The sequence below is a fragment of the Etheostoma cragini genome, chromosome 16 (assembly GCF_013103735.1).
Source record: "Etheostoma cragini isolate CJK2018 chromosome 16, CSU_Ecrag_1.0, whole genome shotgun sequence".
NCBI lineage: Eukaryota > Metazoa > Chordata > Actinopteri > Perciformes > Percidae > Etheostoma > Etheostoma cragini.
This window is the reverse complement of record NC_048422.1, coordinates 11,561,026-11,575,432: the sequence shown is the minus strand read 5'-3', so window position 1 is coordinate 11,575,432 and position 14,407 is coordinate 11,561,026. Positions and strand designations below refer to the sequence as shown.

The 14,407-nt window shown below is 42.1% G+C and overlaps 1 protein-coding gene across 1 annotated transcript in view; it reads right to left on the bottom strand.

The window, feature by feature from the left end:
* bcr (BCR activator of RhoGEF and GTPase) overlaps positions 1-14,407 on the bottom strand; it is a 72,033-nt gene that overhangs the window by 54,762 nt on the left and 2,864 nt on the right. The window lies entirely within an intron of this gene.

Genomic DNA, 14,407 nt, shown 5'->3' with positions numbered 1-14,407 from the left:
ATATATAGATAAAGGATTTAAATGTCATAGTCATGTTTTATGTTTGCTGCACTGTGGCTAACAAATTTAGCAAGTACTGTCTCCACTAGATTAGAATGAAATTACAAAAATGCATTAGCAAAAGTAGCCATGTTTAAAAGAAGGATATTGTGGTATTTTTCTCATAACTGTGGGGTCATGCTAACTCGCCACCGCCAGCAACTCCAGCAACACAGTACAGGGACAAACAGCATAAAGCATTCCAAATAAACTGAATATTTTACAGAAATAATTCCAAATGCTTGTCACTGAGTTCAAACAAACAATACCCAAAAAGAAGTCCTCTAGATTAGCCATTGTAGTTAACTGCATAGGGGCCGTGTTGCGGCGAAACAATACGGCTAACCAAGCTAGCTGTTTGGATAGCCAACTAGAAAACTACCTCTTCAATAAATACTGGAATTTCCTGAAATGTGAAAATGTTCAGGAGGTAAATGACTAGATGTGTAACTGTTTGCTAACAGGTTTGCCACATCAATTTATTTTAATTCACCCGGCCAGAAAATAAAATGCACTTCCCTTTGTGTTTGTTTTCCACCATATTTTATTGAAAACCTTCTGTCACCAGTGAAGCATTTAACATTTTTTGCTTATCATCTCCGTTCAAAACCTACACTGCTTCCACATTAAAGCGTTTTAAATATAAGTTGTAAGAGTGAGATGGCACTTTTGTTTTTTTGCGCAGGGTCAAAGGAGATAATGGCTTTTTACTCGCAGATAGCTTCTTTTCCTTAAGAGGTCTGGCCTTGGGACTAAAACGGCAACAGAAAATAGCTCACTGTCAATACCAAGCTATTCACCTGAATAGGATAACACCCTTTAATCTGCATATAGCCACTATTACATACAATTTAACTTTAGATAATCTACAAAATGTTGTTTTCTGTTGGATTAATATGTTCAATAGTAACATTCTGAGAAATGTCACTGTAAGTATCTGAATGTCTGCAATAACCTAATGTATCTTTTGAGTGCATGAGCACAGATCTGACTGAATTACAGTATCTATGATTTGTTTAGTGTAGTGAAAAGGTATGAGAAAAACATTACTCTTTGCTTAAAGCTGTTTATAGACCTTCACCATATAGAGTAGATATGTAATTACAAAAGGAGGAACACGTGAGTTCATCTTGGTGAAAAAAAAAATGACCAAAGATGACTTTCTCTGTTCTGGGAGATTCTGGAGTGATGACAGTAGGAAAGGTTTGCAAATCCATAGCAGAATCAGCTGCATTCAACTTTATGTTTAAATCTTTCTCCTCAGCTCGAGAGGGATGACATAAGCCAGCTAGTCTCTGATCGCCAACACAGCACATGAAAAATGAAACGTTACATTGCCAGCTTATTCACTTACATAAGAGCCTCACTGAGACATGAATTTTAAAGTACAGTGACAGAGAGAAATACGAATTATAAACACGGAGAAGCATTTAGGCTGGAGGCAAAGAGGGCAAGACAAACATGTCCATACTTTCTTGTGTATTACAGGCCTGTGTATTTTAAATTTTCCTTTGAATTTTAGCCAAAAACAGTCCAGAACATTAACATGACACAAAACATAAACTACACAGCAACTATTCTAATATGTACTCTTAGTTTCGTGACGTTTTTACATCACAGTAGACTTCTCAGACGCCCTGTGAAGATTTCTTCGCCCATAAATCATTTGGAGTTGTTATCACACGCAGACACACTCACAGGCGGCGCGGATTTAGATGATCAATGATCAACGCTCTGGCTGACAGAGAAGGGATTTAATTCTCCTGCAGTATTTCTGGAAAAATGCCACTTTAGTTGTGGTCAAGACAGAGCTACCAGGCTGTTTTTTACTTCCTCTTCACATGAATCACAATTGTTTCCAGCTTGTGTGTGTATGTATATGTACAGTGTGTCCTGAATGACATTGGAGAGCTGCAGAAGCACACATGAATTTTGTCATTTTTTAATCTCAGCCTCTAGAAGTCTCTCTGATTCTTGTCTTCAAATGTGACTGACAGTTAATGCTTTTCTGTGACTGGCCAATTACCAGACTGACTGACAGGCCAACCAACAGCGGGCCAAATGGCATTGACTGGAGGGTGATGCATGGCAATCAAAGCTACTGTAACACGAGCCCTTCATTTCCCCTGACGTGCACATACGACAGAGCAGTTTTTCCAGTGGCTGACCAGCTTCCCTATAACACATTCAAACTGCGTTTTCTGGGCTTGTTTGTTTGAGAACAACCAGGATCCTTATAAGGATGGATTGCTAAACACATCTTACTTCCTTCATTTGCCAGCAATCTTCCATTTACAAGCATTCTGAGTTAGCCTTGATGTTATCTTGCCATGCTTCTAAATCTGACAAACTTAATGTTTACATTCAAAGATTTATAATGTGAAAAGGAATCCCAACAGGAAGTGCAGACTAGAAATGTGAGTTCATTGTATACCAACTCAAGAAAACAAAACAAGTCACATTACAGAAGGTAAAAAAAGCTTTAACTGCCATTTCACTATGACTTTACTTTTATTTGGGCCTCTTGGAAAGACAACAGAGGCCAGTTTGAGATTGTGTTGTGTCCTCAACTTGATGTACCGTATATTACTATGGCAACAGTAGAGCTATACGTGACAGCCTTTATAATTATTGGTCACCAGGTTCCTGTTTATACAGAGTGGGTGAGAACGCGGGGACACCTGTGTGGATTCACCAGTATATATAGCATAGCTGCCTGCATGTAGCTATTGCACACACACCGACACACACGCATTCTTAACCAAAATTTGACTTGAGCTCTCATCTAAACACACTTCCATAAAACTAACACATCTGTTTGGTCCCGTGAAAGAACAGAGGCCTCGAAGTAAGATGTCACAAAGTGTCTGCTAGAGAAGAATCCTATTCTCTCTGTGTTGTGTTTTTTTACTGAAGCCATCTCTACCTTGGCGGACTAATTCAACTCATTAGAGCTAATTGTGTCAGTGTAAAACACTGGAAGTTTCCACTGTGTGGAGCACTGCGTCTCCTCACACGGTTGTGCCATCTGTTTGGTTTTCTGGAAGTCTTCACTCTTCAGGAGACAAAGGGAATATTGCAGGTAGCTGGATGCCATTTTTATGTGCTTGTCGTAAACAACCAGCACAAATACACTTATTGCACTATTGCTCCAAGCCCAGGAGGGAATTTGTGGATCTTTTTCTTCCATTTCTAACTACCAAAACAAAAGAAACGGTCTAGTTTGATTGGGACTGCTTGCTGGCGTGTTTTGTTCAGTTGCAGAAAATTGTCTTTTGAAAATACAACTTCAGCAAATTGAAAGCTTGTCTAAGTAAAGGGCTATTTCAGTCAGTGACAGGACACAGGGCTGCCTAAATTTACCATCATCTCACACAGACAAGAGGTCATCCATCATCTGCTGAAAGGTTCATAGAGGTCTTCTGATGGGCGTCCTCACTTAAGTCATCGATAGAGCTATGAATATTTGTTGGCGTGGTACAACAGTAATAACATTATTCCACTTAACTCTGGCCCGGAGAGCAGACTGCGGGCACCACAGGTCCTCGTATAGATCACTTTCATTTTTTAATACAAGGTCACACTCAAGGCAGACTGACAAAAGCACACACACAATACGTACACACACAACAAATACAAGAACACCTACAGTATGTGCACATTAACAGACAGACACACATCCACACCAGGGAGTGGCATCCCTCTGTAGCCAGCAGTGCACAAGAGAGAAGAAGCTTTCAAAGAATCAGCATTCCCACCGAGGGACTAGTGTGTTAGCGCTACCTGGGAACACAACTAAAGAGCAGCGTCTTCTTTTTGTTTAAGTCAAGATCCAATGACAAGGCCTAAAGCCAGAGGAAGTGTGTGTCTAGAGAAAAATAGTACTGGGTGCGAGGTTATCTGCGTGTGTTTTATCTGTGTGTGTGTGTGTGTGTGTGTGTGTGTGTGTGACAAAGCTTCTTAGGTGACACAGGGATTCCTTGAGACACCTTGTCCTCTGGCCACTGTCCAATTCACTGCAGAGAGGTGGCGGGGGACCACACCATGTCAATCATTTGTGTCAGCACTGCGGCTGCTCTAAATCCCTCTGAGGAGGACGTTCACACAGTGACAGTGGTGTTTCTGTGAATGACCAATCAGACATTACTATCATTATTGTCCAAGATGTTTAATTAGAATCAGAGGCTGTCCAATCAGAAATTACGCTCTCACTGTGGGTGTCCAATAATACATTTTATCTATGTTGAATCTTGAAATCTTGAAGCTATCTTCCAATGCAGAAAAGCCTAATTTTTTGCTCAAACACAAATGTCAAATCACTCAAATCAGATAAAGGAAATAAAACCTGAAACTGACAAAAAGCAGCACAGTGTGGTACTGATTTAGATGGTTTTTTTTGTTTATCTTTGTTATTTCTATTTTCTAATCAATTACATATTTGCACTCTGTTTCATATGATGGGTGATTAACCTAAATTTGTTCAGACAGATGGAGCCACATGATTGCGATACAGCCAAGCGCTAGTGCTGTTTACACTGCTGTGTATACTGTTCATTATCTGCTTATAAGGGACTGTGTAGGGGCACTGGGTTGTGAACTATGACATGATTTACTAGCTAAATCAAACGTCAAGCTTACTACCAATATTTTGATTATACTGAAGTTTACCCATCAGACTAGAGCGTGTGTTAATATGCAGACGTGTGCATGTTAGCGTGGGTATGTGCATGTTCCTTTGTTTGAATGAGGGTGTGTGGACACAGTAGGCAGGCTACTGGATGGGGAGTGGGGAACATGACACCCTATGTCACGCCAGTCTGTTTCTAGTTTTGCAACAAGTGGGCTACGCAGCATCAATAATGGATGACAGAGAAAGGAATTAGGTGGGAGGCAGAGTGGTGTGTGAATGCGAGCAATCATGCCGTTTTATCAAAATCAAGCAATTAGTGGGTAAGTATTCAGCTCTACATGTGAATGAGATGGTGAGTTTGTTTCTACAGTAAATACCTGTATTTGCATTTTCGGGTATTTATTTGGTCGGTACAGGCATGTACACTGAGTGCTACAGTTTGAGGTCTAAAACCTTAGTTTGACTTTATTATTATGTTACACACACTCACTCACTCACACTCACACTCACACACACTACTGTGCATTCCCCTAAAGATGTGACGGAGAAAATACTTCTTGAGTTGTCACTCCGAAGCAATCACACAACCACTTTTGCCCTGAGCACACTCTGCCATTTATAGGTCTATAAAGTGGGCCAAATGAGAGAGCGCTGCATTGACAATGACACAGGGAGATATGAAAAAATAACTGGAGCACTCAGAGAGAAAAAGAAAAGAAAGAAAGAGCAAAGAGCTGACAAGGAATGAGAGAAGTGAGAAGAAAAAAGAAAAAAAGCGTAGTTGATGTGGACACCATGGAGGAAGCTCAAAATCCCACAACAGAGCAGCACACGAGGAATCACTTCATATTCTCCTTCTCCTACATTCACAAGCAGATCTGTCACAAATTATTATCAAGTCATGTCAAGTGAACAAGTTTCCAGTCAACTGGTGAGTTTTTTTTTGACATTTTACACACCAGAGTGTCAAAGTTTTTTCCCCATAATGCTACTGGTCTCACTTTTCATGTGTTGATTAACATAAGAGCTTATGTTTAGCCATCTGAGACAGGGTATCAGCTCCAGAGCAAACATTACACGCCTTCAGTATGGCTTTGTTTTCTTGCAGTCAGAGTTATTTGCACAAGGTTTCTGTTGAAGACTTACAGATTGCATAACTCAGAGAGAAACTATCCAGAGGTATTGTTGAGTCGCGTTGAGCCTCTGCATCATTTCAAAGTTATGTAAATTGTCTTTAACTTGAAAAAATATGTATTAAGTGCTCGGCTAGGGGCACAGGTTGAGCTGGAAAGGCCAGAGAGTTTGGATTTCTCATCTCCACTTGTGCTCCCGGGTAGGTACGTAGGAGGAGAATCAGGCCAAGAGCGTCTGCCTTGAATTCTGCCCCCTGTCAGAAGGAAAAAGAGCACTAACAACGCAGCGTAGAAACGGCTTTTAAAATCCGACTGGCTGTGAAAAGACTCCACACTTAACGTTGCTCAGAATCACATTCAGATTGATCTAAAAATCAGTTGTTTTAATGGAAACACCTTCATTATAACCATGATTGCTTCTTCTTCAAAATCCCTAACATAACGTCTACCGAGTGGTGAAGAGCTACCTCTCCACAAACTTGAAAATTCAATTGTAAAGGCCAAATTGGACTTAAAATCTGCCTTTATATTGCATAGTTTGCTCCAGGCAGAATAGCACTGAGAGAAAGAGGCAGGAAAAAATAGAGAGAGAGAGAGAGCAAAAGAGAGAGAGAGACAAATGGTCAGGGGGATAGAGAAAGGGATATTAAGTGACATAAAAGAGATATCGCATAAGGAGGGATATTACTGAAGGGCATTCAGGGAAGAGATGGAGAAAGGGGAGGGAGGCAGATCACAACATGAAATCTGATCTTCCCCAGGAGCCTCCAGTTATCCAGTCCCTCTGCAACTAGCGGCTCAACAAACAATTCAAAATAAGAGAAGGCAGAGTCAGAGAAAGCGTAATGGGAATCAAGCTCGTCTTCCCATCTGGTAAAAAGGTTTTTGTTTCCCTTCATGTTTTTTTGACATTTAACAAATGTCTGTTGAAACAAGACAGATTCAGCTCTTCCTCAAAATCGATCGGACCACAGCACAGTCAGTGTCTTTCTTTTCCACCCCTGCCTCCTCCCTCCATCTGTGCACCCATCCTCCAAACAGCAGCTACAGTATCTATTGGGGATATACATGCATGCATTGGTGCCTTCATATGGAGTCATGTATACCATGTCTACGAGAAGACTCCATTTGAATTACCCACTGACGTCATTTTCACGACTTTGTAAGAGGAAATCTTTCTGACAGTATGTTGTTTAGTGACATAATTTATTAATGACTCATTATCTTTTTGGAATCTAACCTTTTACTGTTCATATTATGACACTGAAATGCAAGAAACACTAAATGACTGACCATTTACTTTTTTTAAAGTGAACCAGGCAACAAGAATACATGTGTTTCTTTGTGCAGGACTTTCAACCCAACAAAAAGTGCAGAGATGTACTGAGGAGCAACAAATATAGATGTTCCCCTCCTAAACAAATGGTTGAACTGAAATATTAGGTTAACTCATTTTTAACATTATGTTTCTTCTTCCCACTGGTTCGGCTCCATGGCAGCAGCCAGCTGCAACACTCATTCATTTGATAAGGTGTTATATTTGATAGCATAGCTGCCTCATTTCACAGTTTCTGTGTGTGTGTGTGTGTGTGTCCAGGCTAATGAATATCTTGAGTCTATTCTTGTTTGTATTTTATTAGCTAGAGGCAAATCAGTGATGTTCCTGCCTACTCAGGAGGTCTGAGTTACATTTTTGAAGTCAAGTTATTTTTCAACTTCAGTTGCTTACAAATGTTGAAAGCAAAGTGGATGTGACAAGGGATTTGAAAGGATTTTGAAAAGCAAAATCCGTACTGGATCCAGATTGAATTCAATGACCCAGAGAGATAACTACAGTGTGTTTGCATGCATGCTTGTGTTTTTGAGTCTGACAGAGAGCACGTGTCCTGTCTGGCCTCTCTGCCAGACAGGACACAGGACAAGGTGTCTCATCCTGTAGCTCTTCATCATCTGCAGCTACAAAAAGCTAATAAGGTCTGAAGCACTTCCTCCGTCTTCTCCGGCCTTTCAGCTTCGCTATGGAAAGTACTCCAGGGGGGTTTCTGTACCTGCAGGATGCAGTGATGACCCGTGCTTCTCTTCTAGCAAAGGGAGGTAGTCCCCACACTCAATGTTACAAGCCCCCAAGTATTTAACGAGCCGATGTATTGGCCATCGAGGGCTTTGTCAGGATTGTGTCCTGCATGTGTGCCTAGCTGGACTTGGATGTAAACTTCTCTGCTTGTCTGCTAGAAATCAGGATACATTTAAAAGAATGTCACTAATAATTAGCATCTACAAAATCTGCGGAACAATATACGGCAAAAATAATAATCACATTGTTTGGATTCATGATGCTCTCAATATCAAGGACTTGGAGGATCTTCAAGAAGCAAAGGACGGGGAATGCTACCTCCTATATCGTAACCCTCAGTGATCCTGAGAAAAGCCTTAGCCCTGACAGTAAGCCGAGGTTAACTCCATTAAAGAAAAGTAAACTTGTTTTCCTTAGAATCGTGAGCTTTTACCATCTGTCCACACATGTTCACATTTAAGCTGAACAAATTGGACATAGGTGTACAAGCAGATCCTAACGGACAGACAGACGGAAGAAAGAAATGCAGACATAAAGATATAGCTGGAGGAAAAGACTGCAAACAAAAAGGCTCTAAGGTGCAGAGGGAATACACTGAGCAGTCTATACTGCTGACATTTGGCTTTGATTGTGTTGTTTTATAGGCATTCGTCAGTTAAACCCCTATTGGACAATTACAGAGAGAGCCTGCTTGCTCCTGCAGGGGGGGTCGTGACTTTGCTTGCTGGAAAACCCGCGGAAACAAAGATGGAAAGGTGATGCACCTCTAATTGGCTCCAAGCAAAAGGAAACCAGAAGCAGCTGTTTGAATGGAGCACAGATGGAGGGAAAGAAGAGGAAATGGGGAAAAGTCTGGAAAGATGGAGATAAAAAGAGATAATAAAGTGAAATGGAAAAGGTTTACGGAAAAAATAAGAAAAGAGAATGCCTCACTAAACAAAAGCAAAGCTCCATTTGAAACGTTCATTTTCTAAAAGCCAGGAATATCTACCCACTGTAGTGCAGGAGTAATCTGTCTAAATGACTAAACATAAAGCACAAATCGCACATTTTTGATAATCCCAACTGTAATATATAGGACAACAGGAATTAGTGCTGTAATGAGTGCAGCGTGGAGAAATGGTTAATCTGATTGTTAACCAGTTTCTAATTCCCAGACTAAAGAGTGGAGATTAAGGTTTACATGTTTGCGTGAATAGACAGGTTTCTGTTGCCTTCTAATCCAGAGAGGAGTATCAATTGGCTTTCAATTGCACACGTGTGTGTGTGACAAGTTTGCAATGTGTAGACCATATCTTGTATCTTTTCTATACACTTGCCTCTTTAAGTACATTTTGATGCATTTCTGCATTTTACCAGCCCTAAGGGCTCGGATAGGTCCGAAAATACATCTGTCAAAAGACTGTCAAGATGTGTTTTGTTCTTTTCAATCAGACATTTGTAATATGTACTATATTTTATGTTTTATATTACATTCTTGGTGTTAAAAGAGCACCCCAGCGATTTAGTATTGCACAAAGTTGGGGGACTCACAAGAAATTGATTAATAAAAGAGAAGCAGAGATACAAAAACACTGAATCCTAAACTTCCCATGATGCAATGACTGACAGTTTAACAGCCAGGTCTTTTAAACCCACACCTACAGTTTGTAACGTATTATATTTAAGTGATGCGACTTGAGTAATTTTCTTAGACTTGATAGAGCTCCTCCAGAGACAAGAGGAAATTATCCAACTGTCTGCACAGGCGGTGTTGTACTCCCTGTGACTAGCACACTGACTTTGACATGTAAAATACTGTAGGTGGAACAGTCCTTTAATTTCTGTACTTGAGCACTAGTAAATCTGGACAAGATCTTTCTAAAAGGCCTTTTGGGTCTTTATAGACACCCCACTGCCTTGTGGTCTCAATCAGAGACCATGAATCAGTCTTTCTTCTTTGCATTCCACCCCCCAAACTTATCACGGTCCCTTTATATATATATATATATATATATATATATATATATATATATATATATATATATATATATATATATATATGTATATTTTGTGTGTAGAAAACCAGAAAACATACACCAGCAAGCAATCACTACTGTGGCCTGTGGTGAATGGTTAGCGGCGGACGCTAACTAGCACAGTTTCCCTGCACGGTCTAATCCAGATGACAAGCTCAGTGACCATGTTACAGGGAGCCAAGATGGCTGATGTTCAAAAAGGGTAAGCAGCTACACACGGGGCGAAAAGAGTCATCAGAATTCATGTAAGGGACTTTCCAAGTTTCTTTTTTTTCCAAGAGCTGTCGGATACTAAGAGGAAAGAATGTGTCTGGATGCTTGGCATAGGAAGTATACAAGGACACACACAAAAAAGGTGGAAAATAAACAGAAGAAGGGAAGAGTGTTTACCGTTTGGAAGACTGGGAGTTTGTGTTTCTGTGTGTTTGTATTTACATGTCTGTCTGCAGAGTCCAATCTGCTTCCCTGCACCCAAAGGTTGAAACTTGAATGTCCAAAAACCCTCTGAAAGGAGCTCCACCCTACAGTCCACCGCCAACCGAACAACGCCACGCCAGCCACAGCGCCAGATTGGACGTCATGTGATGCAAAAAAACATGATTGCTTTGTACATGGAATACTGACTGGATCTTGTGCTTGTTGTATGTAGAAAGTTGTATTTTATAGTGTTTATATTGTTATTGTTATGGAAGAGTCTTGTTGCTGGAAGCATGATAATATTTCATACCAACCATGCTGCAAAAAAACTACATATTGCGCACAAACTGAATGAGTTAGTGTCTTGAATGTTTTTTTGTTTTTTTTTCACCGGCTTATGCTTTTTCTCAGAAAGAAAGTTTTCTTCCTCCACAACTGATCGCAACAAAAGGGACCACTTGGTCCGAGCAGGTTGCACAAGCCCATTGAAAGGCTGAGCTGAGCACCCAGCTGGCAAAAGAGGCAGATCCGCTTTCCTCCCTCCTTCCACGTCTGTTTTTTATTCTCACATGCTTCTCTTCTCTCGTCTCCACCGCTGGGGGACCGACTGTGAGCCTGCAGCTCCTGTGTCCCGGCTGAGGTAACGGAGGCTTTCACTGCCAAACTCACTCGACAGCACAGACTGAACAAGCCGTTTTAAGAGCTACTGTCACACCCTCTTCCTCAGTGTGAAAACGGGGTCACTGTGCCACGGCGGACTACTGTACAGCCTGTCGGCTTGGCCAAAAGGTACCACTAACAAAATCTCTTTTGGTTGTGAGCCATATCAACCCATCAATCCTTTCATCTTCTGACCCCCCCCCCCCCCTAGCAACACACACAAACACATTGAAATATGTGCAAACCTGCACAAACACACACACTGCTGCCAGCCTTCCACTGACCATCCCCTCCACTGTTTTCCCACTTCTTGCTGAGACTAACATACCAGCAACACGCTCAACTTGGATTCACTACAGTAGGGAGTAAGCGTGAGTGTATGTTTGTAGTCACAAATATATTTAGCATGACACACACACACACACACACACACACACACACACACACACACACACACACACACACACAGCAAGAGGTTGTGCCTGCCTATAAATATAACCACTGTATTTCCGGTTTTTGGACTACACACACACGCACGCACGCACGCGCGCTTTGCCTGCCTACAAATATAACCGACAGGCCCCAGCTGAGAGAGGTAGAGGTTTTGGACAATACAACCATTGAGACTTTTTCAGGTCTGTCCTGCTTTGGCATCCCCGCCCTCAAAGAGACACAAAGCCACAGGTATTCCCTGGTTTAGAGACAGATTTCCCTTCAAATGAATCCTTGGAAACAGCGTATGGAGAAATAGTTACCACCCATTTAATTACAGAAGGTAGTGAAAGCACCCTTTCTTCAATGAACTGAGCTCACTGAAACTTTCAGCGGGTTATATGTGTGGGATTTAGTTTTTATCTTAATCCACCTTTCCACAAATCTGATATCCCTCCTACCTTAAACTACTGTCCTGCATGTGAGTTTTGTCACTTTCGCAGCAGTACACTTGCAGATTAAAAATGTCATGGCCATGTAAACGAAACTTGTCACTCGGTCGTCTAACATTGCATAACATGTTTGGGGTTTGTTCAGTTCAAAAATGAAAAGTTGGTAGTCGTGCCTCCAAACGTGTTCTGCTATTTTGTTTTTTCAAGAGCCGAGCTTTGACGTGCCAAGCGTCTCCGCTTTCCCACTGAATGACCCTCGAGGGAGACGTCTCTATTTTAATCTTTCACTCATTTGGATTTCTGTCGGCGCTACAAAGACATGCTTGTCTCTGCTGCTAAGCATGGAAACCCCCCCCCCCCCACAACATGAAATAAACCAAACACACCATGAGGCAATTACTACTGTTGTTGGCATGCAGAGAAGAGAAGAGAACTAATCACTCCAGCTCTGGCAGATGGTGTAAGAGTGGCGTCTCCAGACTCGGGTCAACCATTGGCCTTAAGCCTCCTTCCTCTATGACCTGGTCTGAACACCACATACGTAGCATGCCATGCACACCTATTGCTGAAGGCAAAGCAGCCTCAAGGTATAAGAGTGAGCATCAAGCGTGTGTGTGTGTGAGCCGGCGTCTGTTTGTCTCTGTTACGCAACGGGAGAGTTCTTCCCATCTGTGCCTCTCTGCAGCCCCCGCATCCCTGAACCGATGAAGCGAGAAACGACAGCTCTGCCTTGCACTCTGCCTCCCTTCAGTCTTCCTCCCAACACTGTCCCACTCTTCTTAGAACCATCAGCCGCCCACCAAAAACACACTCTTCCTTCCCTTACTATCCTCTCTGTTGTGGTTGCCTGAAACTACACCCGGCGGGGGGCCCAAAATGATGCAATATTCATCGTTATCATCACCTTCGCCGTCAACATTGACGCCTGTCTGCCCTCGGCTTAAAGCCCAACCAGAAAACAAAACCACTCTGCAGGGTGTCTAACCAACATTTTTACCTCTTATACTCAAATACCGGATTATCCCACTAAATGTATCGCTGTCTGCAACGCCCCCCTCCATCCTCTATCTGTGTCCCTGCTCTGCCAGCTCGTCTAACTCCCCACAGGGCTCACTGTTGTGGAAAAGATGTTAAAACAAAGAGAGACAGACAGTGCAGCGATAATCCTTAACCTAGCAGCTGGGAGAATTAGCAAGCCACTTTCAGGGGACTCGTTATCTGCTAACTTTTCTTAATTGCTGTTAAGAGCCACGAGTGTTAGCATTGCACTTAATTATCGGATGGAGTTTGCCTCACAGTTTTCACCAAAAAGAGAGAGAATGGGAATTCAAAGGGAAGAAGTCTTTCACTTTCACTGCAAATATGTCTGAGAAGGTTTTCCGGGCAGGATGAGATCCTGTAGCATGATGATCCCATTCCTGTCTGTAAAAAAACATTTTAGTTGATTTCACCAGGCTCCACCATGTCAGTGGTTCTATTCAAATAAATGAATTATAGATACACAGAGACATGCTCTCTGTTCAGGATATTTAGGCAATGAGCGGCATCGCGTTTCAGACAGTGATGCTACCCAGAGTAGTGACACGAATGTCCTTAGAGCTGTATCACATATAACAAATTGGTTATATTTAGTCTTACATTCATTTAAATTAGCTAAAACTTTATTGTACCTGTACAGTAGGCATCTTCTTTTCCGCTTAAACACTTGCCTTCTTCCTTTCTTTTTTGAGGATTCTTAGTCCCTTCCCATTGAATACTCCAGCTCACTCTCTCTTTCACTATCTATCTGACTACCTCGTCCCCTCTTTCCAGTTCATCTTGGCACTGGAGCGGGCGAGTGATGCCTGCACCTGGCTGCCTGTCTGGGCCAGCAGGGCGCCAGTCCCAAATCTGTTACAGAATATCAGATATGGGGAAACACTACTCACTTCAACACCAGAAACCCAGAGAGAGACAACATGCAAAATGTGCACAACTGCTGCTGACCGCACCTCGGTAAACAACACTCAGTGACTAAAAATGATGTCAAATATTTGAACCAGCGGCGCAGTGTTCGTTTTCACTTCTTGTGAGCTGGCACAACCCCTGCGATGGAAACTTTACTGAGGAATACCAGTAGGCTAGGCTTTGCAACTACTAATGTGCTTCTTTGAGTAACAAACTCCACTGTTGTTGGGCTTGATTGTGTCAGTCATGTCAGCCACTGCCCAGTTCGCTCCAGGCTGCACATCTTTGTGCTCGGCTGTTCTATTACAGGGGCTGTAGCTCAAAGGCTGCAATTTAGTGGTTAGGGATACTGCACGTCATTGTTTGGAGAGTGGATTTCTTTTGTCCTGCCCTGTGCTAAAAGCTGGTGAAGAGTTTCAGCTTGCTGTTCAGGGAATTGCATTTTACTCATTTCAGGTAGAAAAAGAGAGAGAGAGAGAGAGAGAGACACCTGTAATTGGAATTCCATACTCATGGAGCCTCAGGAGTCGTCTGAGAAGGGCTAGACGTGCCGCTTCAACCCAGACTGACCACATTTATTGTTCACCCACCCGACCGACATTCCA